Genomic DNA, 12288 nt, shown 5'->3' on the forward strand with positions numbered 1-12288 from the left:
TGGACTATCAGGATCGGAAGCAAATGGAAGAATGCTTTGTAACTGGGACACCTTCCAGGCTAGAGAGAGCTTATGAAGGCCTTGAGGAAGGGGTGGTTACTCAGAGGCATAAACACAAAGAAGCTTCCTTTTTTTCATATCTCCACTTGATCTGATCCTTATTCTCTCTAGTGCCGCAATAATTGGAACACTGAATCTGAATCAGTTTCAGGATGTGTTAAAGATTTCATATCTACACCGACGTTGAATATCTGAGGCCATTTACTTTGAGTTTCCTACACATTTTGGCTCTGCTATAGGAAGAGCCAAATGCTAAGTTTTTTTTTTTTTTTTTTTTAATTTATTTGACAGGTAGAGTTATAGACAGTGAGTGAGAGAGAGACAGAGAGAAAGGTCTTCCTTTGGTTCACTCCCCAAATGGCTGCTGCAGCAGGTGGGGCGCCGATCTGAAGCCAGGATCCAGGTGCGTCCTCCTGGTCTCCCATGCGGGTGCAGGGGCCCAAGCACTTGGGCCATCCTCCACTGCCCTCCTGGGCCACAGCAGAGAGCTGGACTGGAAAAGGAGCAACCAGGACTAGAACCTGGCACCCATATGGGATGCCGGCGCCACAGGCGGAGGATTAACCAAGTGAGCCACGGCACTGGCCCCAATGCTAAGTCTTATACCCAAATAAAACTCAATTTTTAAAAAGATTTATTTATTTTATTTGAAAGGCAGAGCAACACAGAGAAAGGGACACACACACACACACACACACAGATCTTCCATCTATTGGTTGACTCCCCAAAAGGCTGCAACAGCCAGTTGTGGGCCAGGCTGAAGCTAAGAGCCAGCATCTCCAACTGGGTCTCCCACATAGATAGCAAGGACCCAGGCACTTGGGCCATCAGGTACAGCCCAGGCATATTAGCAGGAAGATGGATTAGAAGCAGAGCAGCTGGGACTCAAACCAGCACTCTGATATGGGATGCCAGTCTCCTAACTTAACCCACCTTGCAGCTTAACCCACCACGCCAAGACTCACAACTTAATTGTTAAGTTCTGCAGTCTCACATCTACCTAACTCAATATTCAAAGCCAAAGTCATGACAAATACAATCTCTTTTCCTTCCAGAGTAGGCATAATCCGAGAAATACAGGTGCTGTTCTGTTCTTCAGGAAGGTCTTGGCAGCTTTCAAATATTCCTCGGCAACATTATCCCACATCAGCCTTCAAGGAAATGACACTGGACTGCTACCAAAGCTTTGTTAAGTGTTACCCAGAAATACGACTCTCGGTGGTGAATTCTTGTAACTTTCTCTAAATGGATTATTCCCATCAGGAGAAGCATTATGTGTTAGAGGTGACTACTGATTGAGTTGGCAGGAGATCATTCTTCAGCAGGAAAAGCAACTGAAAATTTTTATGTAAGTTTGACTTTATCCCTGGGAAAGTGATAGTATATGAAATAAAAGATTTTTTTTAAAAAAAAGATGTGCATAGAGAAAACAGCCTTTGTTCTACACATTTGTTTGTATAGGTAAGAAAACTCTGTTCACTAAGTAATGTTAAATACAAATATATTCAATGGAACTACTGAGTGGAGAAGGTGTTGCTTTGAGTGTGTATGTAGTCACATGGGAATTTATCAGACAGAGGAAGCAGGGTTATTTAGAGCAAGGTGAGGCCACTGTAGACAGGCCTGCAGGTGTGTGTGCTACAGGGGTAGGAGGAAGGGAGGAGCAACAGAACATGGGAGGTCAGGAAGTAACGAAGGTTAGATTATGTCACGGGGCTAGGTGATGGTTAGGTGGCCAAATAGTTCCTGGAGACTTTTCAAGTGAGGACAAGGGGAATTTTTTATTGATGCTCCTTAAAATGTTCTTCCTCATTATTTTCATACCAAGTAAAGGCTATCATTTTCTCTCATTTTTACAAGAATTCTTCAGTTTCCAGACAAGAATTTCCACATCATGAAAAGCTTACATAGGGTCTTCTGACTAAGCTCCACTCCTTAAAATTTGCAAAATCCTGCTCTCTGGTATATTCTGCTTTCTGATACCATTGCTATGTTTATATGTCTCAGGCACTACTCCCTCCCCCACTCCCGCTTTTTTTTTTTTAAGAGAAAATGATCTCCAGGTTTCTGCATTCATGTTTTGAGAGTGTCCTAAGCCATTCAAACAGGAGGCACTGGGCACACACGGTTGATTATCTACCCTTGTAAGTTTCCAGGCTGTCTTCCTGTGGACAGAGCCCGATTGGCCTTGTGGGCCATGTACTCCGGAAAGCGAGCTCCTTTTCAGCCCTAGGGGATAAGTCTTGATTCATCTAAGCCAGTTACAATGATTAATTCCATCCAGTTATTGGTTTAGGCGTGCGCATGTCATGCAGTTAGGGCCAATGAGCTATGAGGGAAAGCCATCGCTGGGGGTGGGGGTATGCTTGCTTTTAATTTATTGTCAGCTCTGAAGGCACCTTTGCATATGCTTTGTATGCTCACTGATGGAGAGAAATTCCCTTTAACCATTTCCCCTTCAAAGTGAGCGTTTTGTCAAGCTTTCTCGGTAGAGGGCGCTGGAGAGACACTGCAGGAGAAAGGGGCTTCTTGCTATTGCAGCCTGAGCTGAGGGTCAGCCTGGCTGTGTGTGGGGCTGTGAGGACAAGGCTGGAAAATGCTTAAGTCGCAAAAGCCCAGAATGCTATCTCTCTTGTAGGCTTGGCCTAGTGGTGACCTGGCCGGCCTGCATGCAGGTGCCTGGGACTCAGCAGCCGAGGAAGGGGCGGAAATCCTCACTGAGAGTAGGTTCCTCTGCGAACCTCCCTCCACCAGCCCACACACTCTGAAAGCCTCGCGCTGCTGTGGGCCACTATCGGTGGGGACGGGAGGGCGAGTAGGGCTGCCTGGGAACTGCAGCTCAGTATATAGGGAGGGCTAACCTTGCCAGTTTCCCTGCCATCCAGTAGCAGAACCACACCTTCTCCAATAAGGACTGGGTGCTTCTCTAAGTTTATCCTATCTCATCGTGACTTTTATTATTGTTAATAATTCTTAAAGTGAAGTTATTGTATTTCACCTATGGTGCGACTCTGTCTCCTGATTAGATCCAGACTGCTACAGGGGGTTTCTGTGCAATGGCTTCATCCGTCGTAAAAAGCAACGAGTGAGTAAACACTGCTTGCTCTTTCCTCTGAATGTTAATGCAGGCAATCCCCCGAATTCCCAAAGTATTTTGGCCACGGGGAAGAAAAGACATGGAAAGAACCTGCATTTGTTATTGTTAAATTTTTATTTATTTATCTTATTTTTGTGAAAGATGGAGAGAGAACTAGATCTCCCATCTGCTGGTTCACTGCCCAAATGCCAGCAGTGCAGCCAGAGCTGGGCTGGAGCCAGGAGTTGGGTTTCTCCCGTGGGTTACAGGGATCTCAGTATTTGAGCCGATCCCTGCTGCATTCTACCATATGCATTAGCAGGAAGCTGGGGTTAGGAATGGAGCCAGGATTTGAATGTAGGCATTCAGATATGAGATGCAGGCATCCCAAGTGGCAGCCCAACTGCTGTGCTAAACACTTACCCCCAAACCTGGGCTTTTGCTGACATCATGGTGTTCTTGAAGTACCCAGCCTTGGTATACCTGGTTACTCCAGACTTCTCATGTACCTGGGGTTTCATTTACCTGCAGCACAAAGTACCCTAACAACAACATGTGATATTCCCTTGTTTAACACCATCATTGTTCTGTTTTTTTGGTAAAGCAGTTACGTAGTGACGCCAGTGCTACTCTTTTGAAGTTTATTTTAGCTATCTTGCTTAGGAAATTTGCTGTTATAACCCAGAAAAATCTTTAGTTTTCTTTCACTGCCCTGTATATTTAAGGTCCTCAGGTCAAACGTTGCATTAGAATTTTTTGTTTCATTTTAGTCTTTCATTGGGATTATGTTCAATTTATATTAGTTGCTGTGGCAAAATCAGACAAATAATGCTGACAACAAAAGCCCCATAGGTTGTTTTTTTTGGTGTATGAAACACCTCCTAAATGCCAGTCCTTTCTCACAAACCAGAGGATGGAAGATTTTCTATCTCTCCCTCTCTCTCTCTGTAACTCTGCCTTTCAAATAAATAAAAATTAAATTTTTTAAAGAAAGATAATGTCAATATTAGGGATAAATTTTTTTAAAGAAAAAAGAATGAATACTGAACACATTCAAGACAATAGAAAGAGAAACACGGTGCTCTAAAGTCTGTTGGGTCCCATTGCCTGTGTTGTATAATAAGTATGTTCAATCTTCAGCCTTCATTAAAACAAAATCTTTCTACAGCGGGGATGGCTACAGAGAAGAAATCTGCCACGGGGCCTCCGGAGGTACGACCTGTTCATCAAACTGTCCTTGCATGGCCACATGGCTCCTCGTTTGAGATGTGTGATCACTGTAATCTCCCTGGCTGATGATGGCAATTCTGAGCTTCCCTCTGAAATGCTTCCAGAACGCTAAGTATCATGGCCTCTGCTTGTTACAGCCAGTGATCATAATCCCCTGTGAAAAGCAAAGATCTTAAAATAATTCAGCCCATCTTATCTCATCCAGTCCACCTCCTCAGCTCCCTTCTCTGCCTAGGATAACACATCTGGTTGTTTGTCTATTGCTCGCAATGCTAGGATCTTGTCCATGAACCAGTTCTTTTTTTTTTTTTCTCTCTTCTTCACAAAGTAGCTCACTCTGCACGCCTTTCAAACACTGCTCCTATTCCTTAGGGAAACAGGCATCCCTGATCCTTTCCCAGACAGCCCTATCAGCCTGTGTGAATAGGCCTGAAACTCGTATCCATTTAGGGAAGACTGATAGTGAAGACGAGAAGCTACTTAGGCAGTCTGGCTACGACCAAACCTCACCACCACCTTGCTCATAGGAAAGGGAGGCTCCCAGCCTTTTTTTTTTAAACTTTTATTTAATGAATATAAATTTCCAAAGTACAGCTTATGGATTACAATGGCTTCCCCCCCATAACGTCCTCCCACCCACAACCCTCCCCTTTCCCACTCCCTCTCCTCTTCCATTCACATCAAGATTCATTTTCGATTCTCTTTATATACAGAAGATCAGTTTAGCATACATTAAGTAAAGATTTCAACAGTTTGCTGCCACACAGAAACATAAAGTGAAAAATACTGTTTGAGTACTAGTTATAGCATTAAATCTCAATGTACAGCACATTAAGGACAAAGATCCTACATGAGGAGTAAGTGCACAGTGACTCCTGTTGTTGACTTAACAAGTTGACACTCTTGTTTATGGCATCACTAATCACCCTAGGCTCTTGTCATGAGCTGCCAAGGCTATGGAAACCCCCTGAATTCACTGACTCTGATCATATTTAGACAAGGCCATGGTCAAAGTGGAAGTTCTCTCCTCCCTTCAGAGAAAGGTACCTCCTTCTTTGATGGCCCATTCTTTCCACTGGGATCTCACTCGTGGAGATCTTTCATTTAGTTTTTTTTTTTTCCCCCAGAGTGTCTTGGCTTTCCATGCCTGAAATACTCTCATGGGCATTTCAGCTGGATCTGCATGCCTTAAGGGCTGATTATGAGGCCAGAGTGCTGTTTAGGACATCTGCCATTCTATGGGTCTGCTGTGTATCTCACTTCCCATGTTGGATCGTTCTCTCCCTTTTTGATTCTATCAGCTAGTATTTGCAGACACTATTCTTGTTTATGTGATCCCTTTGGTTCTTAGTCCTATCATTATGATCAATTGTGAACAGAAATTGATCACGTGGACTAGTGAGATGGCATTGGTACATGCCACCTTGATGGGATTGAATTCGAATCCCCTGGTATGTTTCTAACTCTACCGTTTGAGGTAAGTCAGCTTGAGCATGTCCCGAATTGCACATCTCTTCCCTCTCTTATTCCCACTCTTTGACAGGCAGAGTGGACGTTGAGAGAGAGAGACAGAGAGAAAGGTCTTCCTTCCATTGGTTCACCCCCACAAATCGCCACTGTGGCCGGCGTGCTGTGGCCGGTGCACCGTGCTGATCCGAAGCCAGGAGCCAGGTGCTTCTCCTGGTCTCCCATGCGGGTGCAGGGCCCAAGGACTTGAGCAATCCTCCACTGCCTTCCCAGGCCACAGCAGAGAACTGGCCTGGAAGAGTGGCAACCGGGACTAGAATTCGGGGTGCCGGCACCGCAGGCAGAGGATTAGCCTATTGAGCCGCGGCACCGGCCCCAGTCTTTTCACATTAGACACTGGTGTTTGCCTCAAAAGAAATAGCATTCAGGATTTAGGTAAACTGTGGAGAGCAGGAGAAAAGACCAAACTTCCTCTTAATTTCCACCTTCAATGCTCCCTTCCTACAATGCAAAAGGACACCTGTTGGTCTAAGAAAATGAAGGGGAGGCCCTGGAAATCTAATAGGATGTGAGAGGAAGCAGCCCCTCTCCCTGGGGTTGTGAATCTCAGAAAATGAAAACCCTCAACCAGCCACATGAGGCCAATAGTGTCCTCTACGTTTATACTCCCTGTTTCACAGGGAAAGGGTATCTGATGACCTTCTGATCAGAAAATGGCTTGATATTTAATTTTTAAAATTCATAGAAATAATGATGAGTGTACTACTTTGAAAGTCACAGAAGCCTCTAAAAATGACACATTAAACTCAGGAGCTGAATTTGATAAGCAATTCATTTTCCAGTTGGGACAGGACAACTGAAAATGAAAAACCAAGGAGGCAGCTTCCTTTTAGGAATTTACTGGAAGGACGGTCTTCCTTCTTGCAGAATCCTTGTGACTTTCCTTCTTTGGAGAAAATGGAGACCTTGTACAAGTAAGATTGAACACTGATCTTGTTCCTCTTGTCCAGTCTCTTCCCAATGGTCATAGGTTAGATGGGCCAGCAGCACACTTCACATGATCCTGAATTCTCACAGCTCGGCAAGGCCAATCTGAACCTATCTTCAGGAGACAGCCCTCTAGCTTCATATCCATAAGGTGAAGAGAGGACAAGAAGCTTCCTCATTTCCCTCTTCCTTTTGAACTAGAATGACATAACTTTATCCTAAAAGTGTTTCAGGCCCATAATTAATTCATGTTTGAGTTATCAATTGTTGTTAGAAGTCATAAAATTGTGCATAACATTCCCATACTATTTTGGGGGGCTAGAATTTAACCTAAAAATGATGAATGTATATAAAATTTAGTTGTAGATATTAATTGGGAAGTTTTAAAAATTGACATACATGCATATTATATCCAAATTCTGTCTATAGCATATATATGTTTAGCAGTGTTCAATCATGTTGCTTTTGAAAAATATCTCTTTTATGTGAAAAATTACTGCACTGTTTACTATTTGAACCAATAAAAGCTCTACAACTGTTAGGTTTACCATAGTCCTGCATAGGAGACCTTTATAAATAAAGGCAGGGTGACCAAGGGACTCACTCTATAGCTCAGGGCAAAGAATCTCATAGACAGAGGACACTCTGAAAACAGAATGAGCTGGAGAAATACAACTGGAAGATTTGATTTCTTTATAATATAGAAATAACACAGAGGGTGAGAAAAGAGAACCTTTTTTTAGGCTAACAGAGTTGTCAATTTTTATTTTCATATTTCACAAAACAAATGAAAACTACACTTTTAAAAAATCCCACTTCTTTCTTCCAGGACTACTCTCTCTTTGATAGGAAGGGGGAGCCAGTCTTCTTTGTGATGCTATTAGACACTCGGAGTCGCAGCACAAGGATCTCCCGGTGAAGCGGAACAAGTGATACAGAGCTGCTAGGAAGAGGCCTCCCCTCTATCCTTAGCTGTCTGGCCGAGTCATTCCTGGATGAGTGGACACCATCATGGGGTGGACCGAGGTCTCATCACTGGGATCCCAGCACCATTGGCATGTGGTCTCCCATGGGTGGCCTCATTCCAGGAGCAGGTCTCACTGGCATCATCCTAGGAGGAGGAGGGCCCATCATCAGAATCATGGGAGGGCCTCCGATATGGAGTGCTGGCATCCTACTAGGGTGGGGAGGACACAGAAGACTGGGTGGGGAGAGTGTGGGGTCATTGCCCCTGCAGGAGGAGGGACAGAGAATGGAATAGAAGGTAACTTTCCTGGTTGAAATGCAGCTGTCATCTTGTCAGTCAAGCTCTGAGCCTGCTCTGCCATCCATTTCCAATAGTATTCTTTCACATTGTCCTTGTGTTTCCTACCACTGCAGTGTGTTTCTCACAGATGGAGAGTCACGGTGAGGTACGTATCGCAGTAATCACAGTAAAACTTGTACATGTTGCTCTGCAGGTCTTTGGCCACACTGTTCCCCCTGAAAAATATTTTATCACTTAGTATTTATAAAAATAAATATATTTAAAATGTCAAATCAAGTTCAGAAAATGAGAATATATGCTGTACCTGTATCGTCCTATGGCATTTATCTTATGTATGGTACCTATATCTGTATCTGTCCCAGGTACAATTCATAGCTTTATCAGAGATACCATCTGGATCTTCTTTACTCTTCAATCTCCTCCATCACTCCTGTACCCTCCTCTTCTTCCCTTCTGCCCACTGAAATGTAAGGAATGATGATATTTGATATTTAATATTGCGGCTGGTTTATGTTTTCTTCTGTGTGCTTGTCTGTATTTGTCTTTTTATCGACAGCAATTGCATTTAATTTGGTTTGCTCTATGACTCCTGCAAGACATCCTGTAATGACTCAGGGTTAGAACTTCAGAAGCCTCAGAAATATTGTTAGCTACAAAGACCACAATAAAAAAAGGGCCATTCTGGCTGACATCTTAGTAGCTTTATACAATTTGGTCATCAATTAACACATATTCTGAGAATTGGAAAATCCTTAGAGGTTATTCAAACCGGTCCCTTCTGTTAAAGGGAGTAAACTGAGACCAGAGAGGGTGACCTTCAATCAAAGCAACGTAAGAGTTCACAGAGTTGGGGTTGACTCCACAATTCTCACTACACAATGACTTTTTATGACTACAATATGAACTTGTTTGAAATTCCATTGTTCTGTTTCTGTGTCTGTTGGAAAACATACATGCCTAATACATGCATACTGTCATCTCCGTATCAGAATATTAAGTAGAAGAAAAAGTTCTAAATCAGTGTGACCAATGTAGCTCAAAATAGCTTCAAATCATGTGTTCAATGTTACTTCATTTTGAAAGAGAACTCATCAACAATGTCTATTATAAGGAGAATCTTCCTGAAGTTGTCATGCTAACAAAATAACAAAAGTCAAGCTACAAGCTTTACCCCTTAAGAGCTGAATATCAGTGTACCAAGAAATTCTTCTCAGCAACCGTGATATTTTAGAACAGAATTTGTTATATTTATCAAATACAAGGTTAAATAATTCTTATGTGTCTTATATAGGTGTATGTGGGTGAAAATAATTATTGCCATGGTTGTAGGCGGCTAAGTGATGGCTTTATCTTACTCAGCTCCATGCTTAGTCTTTGAAAAGGGAATTTCTGTGCAGCCTGTCTCCTATCACGTAACACACATCAGTTGACGATCTAGATCGGACCATACTCTGTGAAACTGCACCAGAAAAATTTGTAAAAACCCCCATTTGAGCTCCTGGTTCCTGCTTCCTTGTTATTTGATCTGACTCAGGCTGGCCTGCTATTTGTGTTTGTGCAGTGTTACACGCATCTGCTGTCCTGCACAGCCCATTGTGATCTGCAGCACTTTGCAGCTGACTGCCATTCTATTTCTATTAATTTAGTGCAGTGTATTCTGTTTACAGTGCTGATTACCCTCATTTATTTCCTTTCCTAAAGACCCAGAATTTCTCTACTTGCCCTTACAACTTCGTTCTACTCATTTGGCTCCAATTAGTTTCAGCTAACGAAAATACATTACAACAAACCTCTGGTTAGCCATTGCTGTTTCTAATGACATAATTTGTGAGTTTTTAGCCCTTGAAAGTAAAGACATTGGGAATTAAGTTATAGTATCTTCCATGGGGCTGAGAAATATTAATTGCAGGCATCTGGGCTCACTTCCTTAAAGAAGATTTGTGATTTCTATTTAACTAATAAATGTTGACATAATTGAAGTGCTATAAACTCCATATGTTGGAATTTCTGAGGGATTTCTGATCATATCCTTGTTTTTTTGAGTAAGAAAATACCTTACTATTAACGCTATATTGTGGCTTATTTGCATTTGATATTTTATAATTATACTGAATAGCTAAAACACTCATCTGAGAGAGTTCCTTTAGGAATTTATATGCACATTTCTCTCAAAACTATAAAAAGTATTAATTTAGTGAGGAGTTATGTATTCTCAACTCATATTTTTCTTCTTAATGAACTGATTTTTTTCATTCTCATGTCCTGTTCTAGTTTTAGAGAATGGAACCAGACTCTTATAGTTGATACTTTAAAGATAATGGTTTGGGCAGGCGCCATGGCTCACTAGGCTAATCCTCCGCCTGCAGTGCCGGCACCTTGGGTTCTAGTCCTGGTTGGGGCGCGGGATTCTGTCCTGGTTGCTCCTCTTCCAGTCCAGCTCTCTGCTGTGGCCCGGGGGGGCAGTGGAGGATGGCACAGGTGCTTGGGCCCTGCACCCGCATGGGAGACTAGGAGAAGCGCCTGGCTCCTGGCTTCAGATCGGCTCAGCACGCCCACCGCAGAGGCCATTGGGGGGTGAACCAACAGAAAAAAGGAAGACCTTTCTCTCTCTCACTGTCCACTCTGCCTGTCCAAAAAAAAAAAAAAAAGATAATGGTCTTTACAATGATGTTTTCAAATAATTGTGATTACCTTAAAGGATCCTTTATTTATATATGTATATATCTTTTTTCAAAAATTTATTTTATTATTTAAAAGTCAGAGTTACACACAGAGAGGAGAAGAAAAAGAGAGAGAGAGAGAGAGAGAGAGAGAGAGAGAAAGTCTTCCATCCGCTGGTTCACTCCCCAGTTGGCTGCAATGGCCGGAGCTGTGCTGATCCGAAGCCAGGAGCCAGGAGCTTCCTCCAGGTCTCCCACATGGGTGCAGGGGCCCAAGGACTTGGGCCATCTTCTACTGCTTTCCCAGGTTATAGCAGAGAGCTGGATCGGAAGCGGAGCAGCAGGAACTCGAACCGGTGCCTATATGGGATGTTGGCACTGCAGGCAGCGGCTTTACCTGCTATGCCACAGTGTTAGCCCTGATATCTCTCTCTATATATATATCTTTTAAATATGTATCTTAATATCTTAAATATATATAAATATATGCATCTTATGTCTTAATTATATATCTATATATCTTAAATACATATCTATATATCTTAAATATTTATTTGTTTATTTGAAAGTCAGAGCTACAGAGACAGAGAGAGAAAAGGAGAGAGAGAGAGAGAGAGAAAGAGGGAGGAAGAGAGAGAGAGGCTCTTCCATCTGTTGGTTCATTTCCTAGGTGACTGCAATGGCCAGGGTTAGGCCAGGTCAAAGCAAGGAGCCAGGGGCTTTATCTGGGCCTCCCACATGGGTGACAGAAATCCAAGTACTTGGGCTATCTTCCACTGATTTTCCCAGGCCATTAGCAGGGCACTGGATCTGAAGTGGAGCAGCTGGGACAGAAAACAGGGTCCATATGGGATGGTAGCACTGCAGGCAGTGGCTTTTACCTGCTATGCCACAATGCTGGCCCCTACAAGGATCTTTGTAATTGTCACCTACAAATTTGAAAAGAAATCAAGAATGACCCATAATAGATTCTATAACAAAAATTTTAAAATGATTTATTTATTTATTTATTTATTTGAGAGGCAGAATTACAGACACAGAGAGGTTTCCATCTACTGCTTTACTCCCCAAATGGCCACAATGGCTGGAGCTGAGCCTATCCAAAGCCAGAGCCAGGAGCTTCTTCCATGTCTCCCACATGGGTGCAGGGGTCAACACACTTGGGCCATCCTCTACTGCTTTTCCAGGCCACAGCAGAGATTTGGATTGGAAGAAGAGCAGCTGGGTCTAGAACCAGCACCCATATGGTATGCTGGCACTGTAGGCAGAGACTTAACCTACTATTTCACAGCGTTGGATCCTGTATAACAAATTAAATTGCCTTAATTCTTATTAACAAGAAGGCTATAACCAAGAAGTTCAGCGATATCTCTGTCTTTTTGATTGGGTGCTGGCATATTGCACGACTGTCCTTCATGGTATAAAATCTGGATTTTGATCTGTTTTGAAATATAATCAATTATCATATATTAGTCTAAGGAAATCTCATTGCTAAATTATAACCTCAAGCAAAAAGTGTTTCTACTTTGGAAGTTCTAGTT

The 12288-nt window shown here is 42.7% G+C and overlaps 1 pseudogene; it reads right to left on the bottom strand.

Annotated features, from left to right (window-relative positions):
• Positions 1 to 7788: 7788 nt before the first annotated feature.
• On the bottom strand, positions 7789 to 8268 carry LOC103350629 (U1 small nuclear ribonucleoprotein C-like; annotated as a pseudogene).
• Between the last annotated feature and the right edge of the window lie 4020 nt (positions 8269 to 12288).

The sequence above is a fragment of the Oryctolagus cuniculus genome, chromosome 4, assembly GCF_964237555.1.
Source record: "Oryctolagus cuniculus chromosome 4, mOryCun1.1, whole genome shotgun sequence".
In the NCBI taxonomy this organism is placed as follows: domain Eukaryota; kingdom Metazoa; phylum Chordata; class Mammalia; order Lagomorpha; family Leporidae; genus Oryctolagus; species Oryctolagus cuniculus.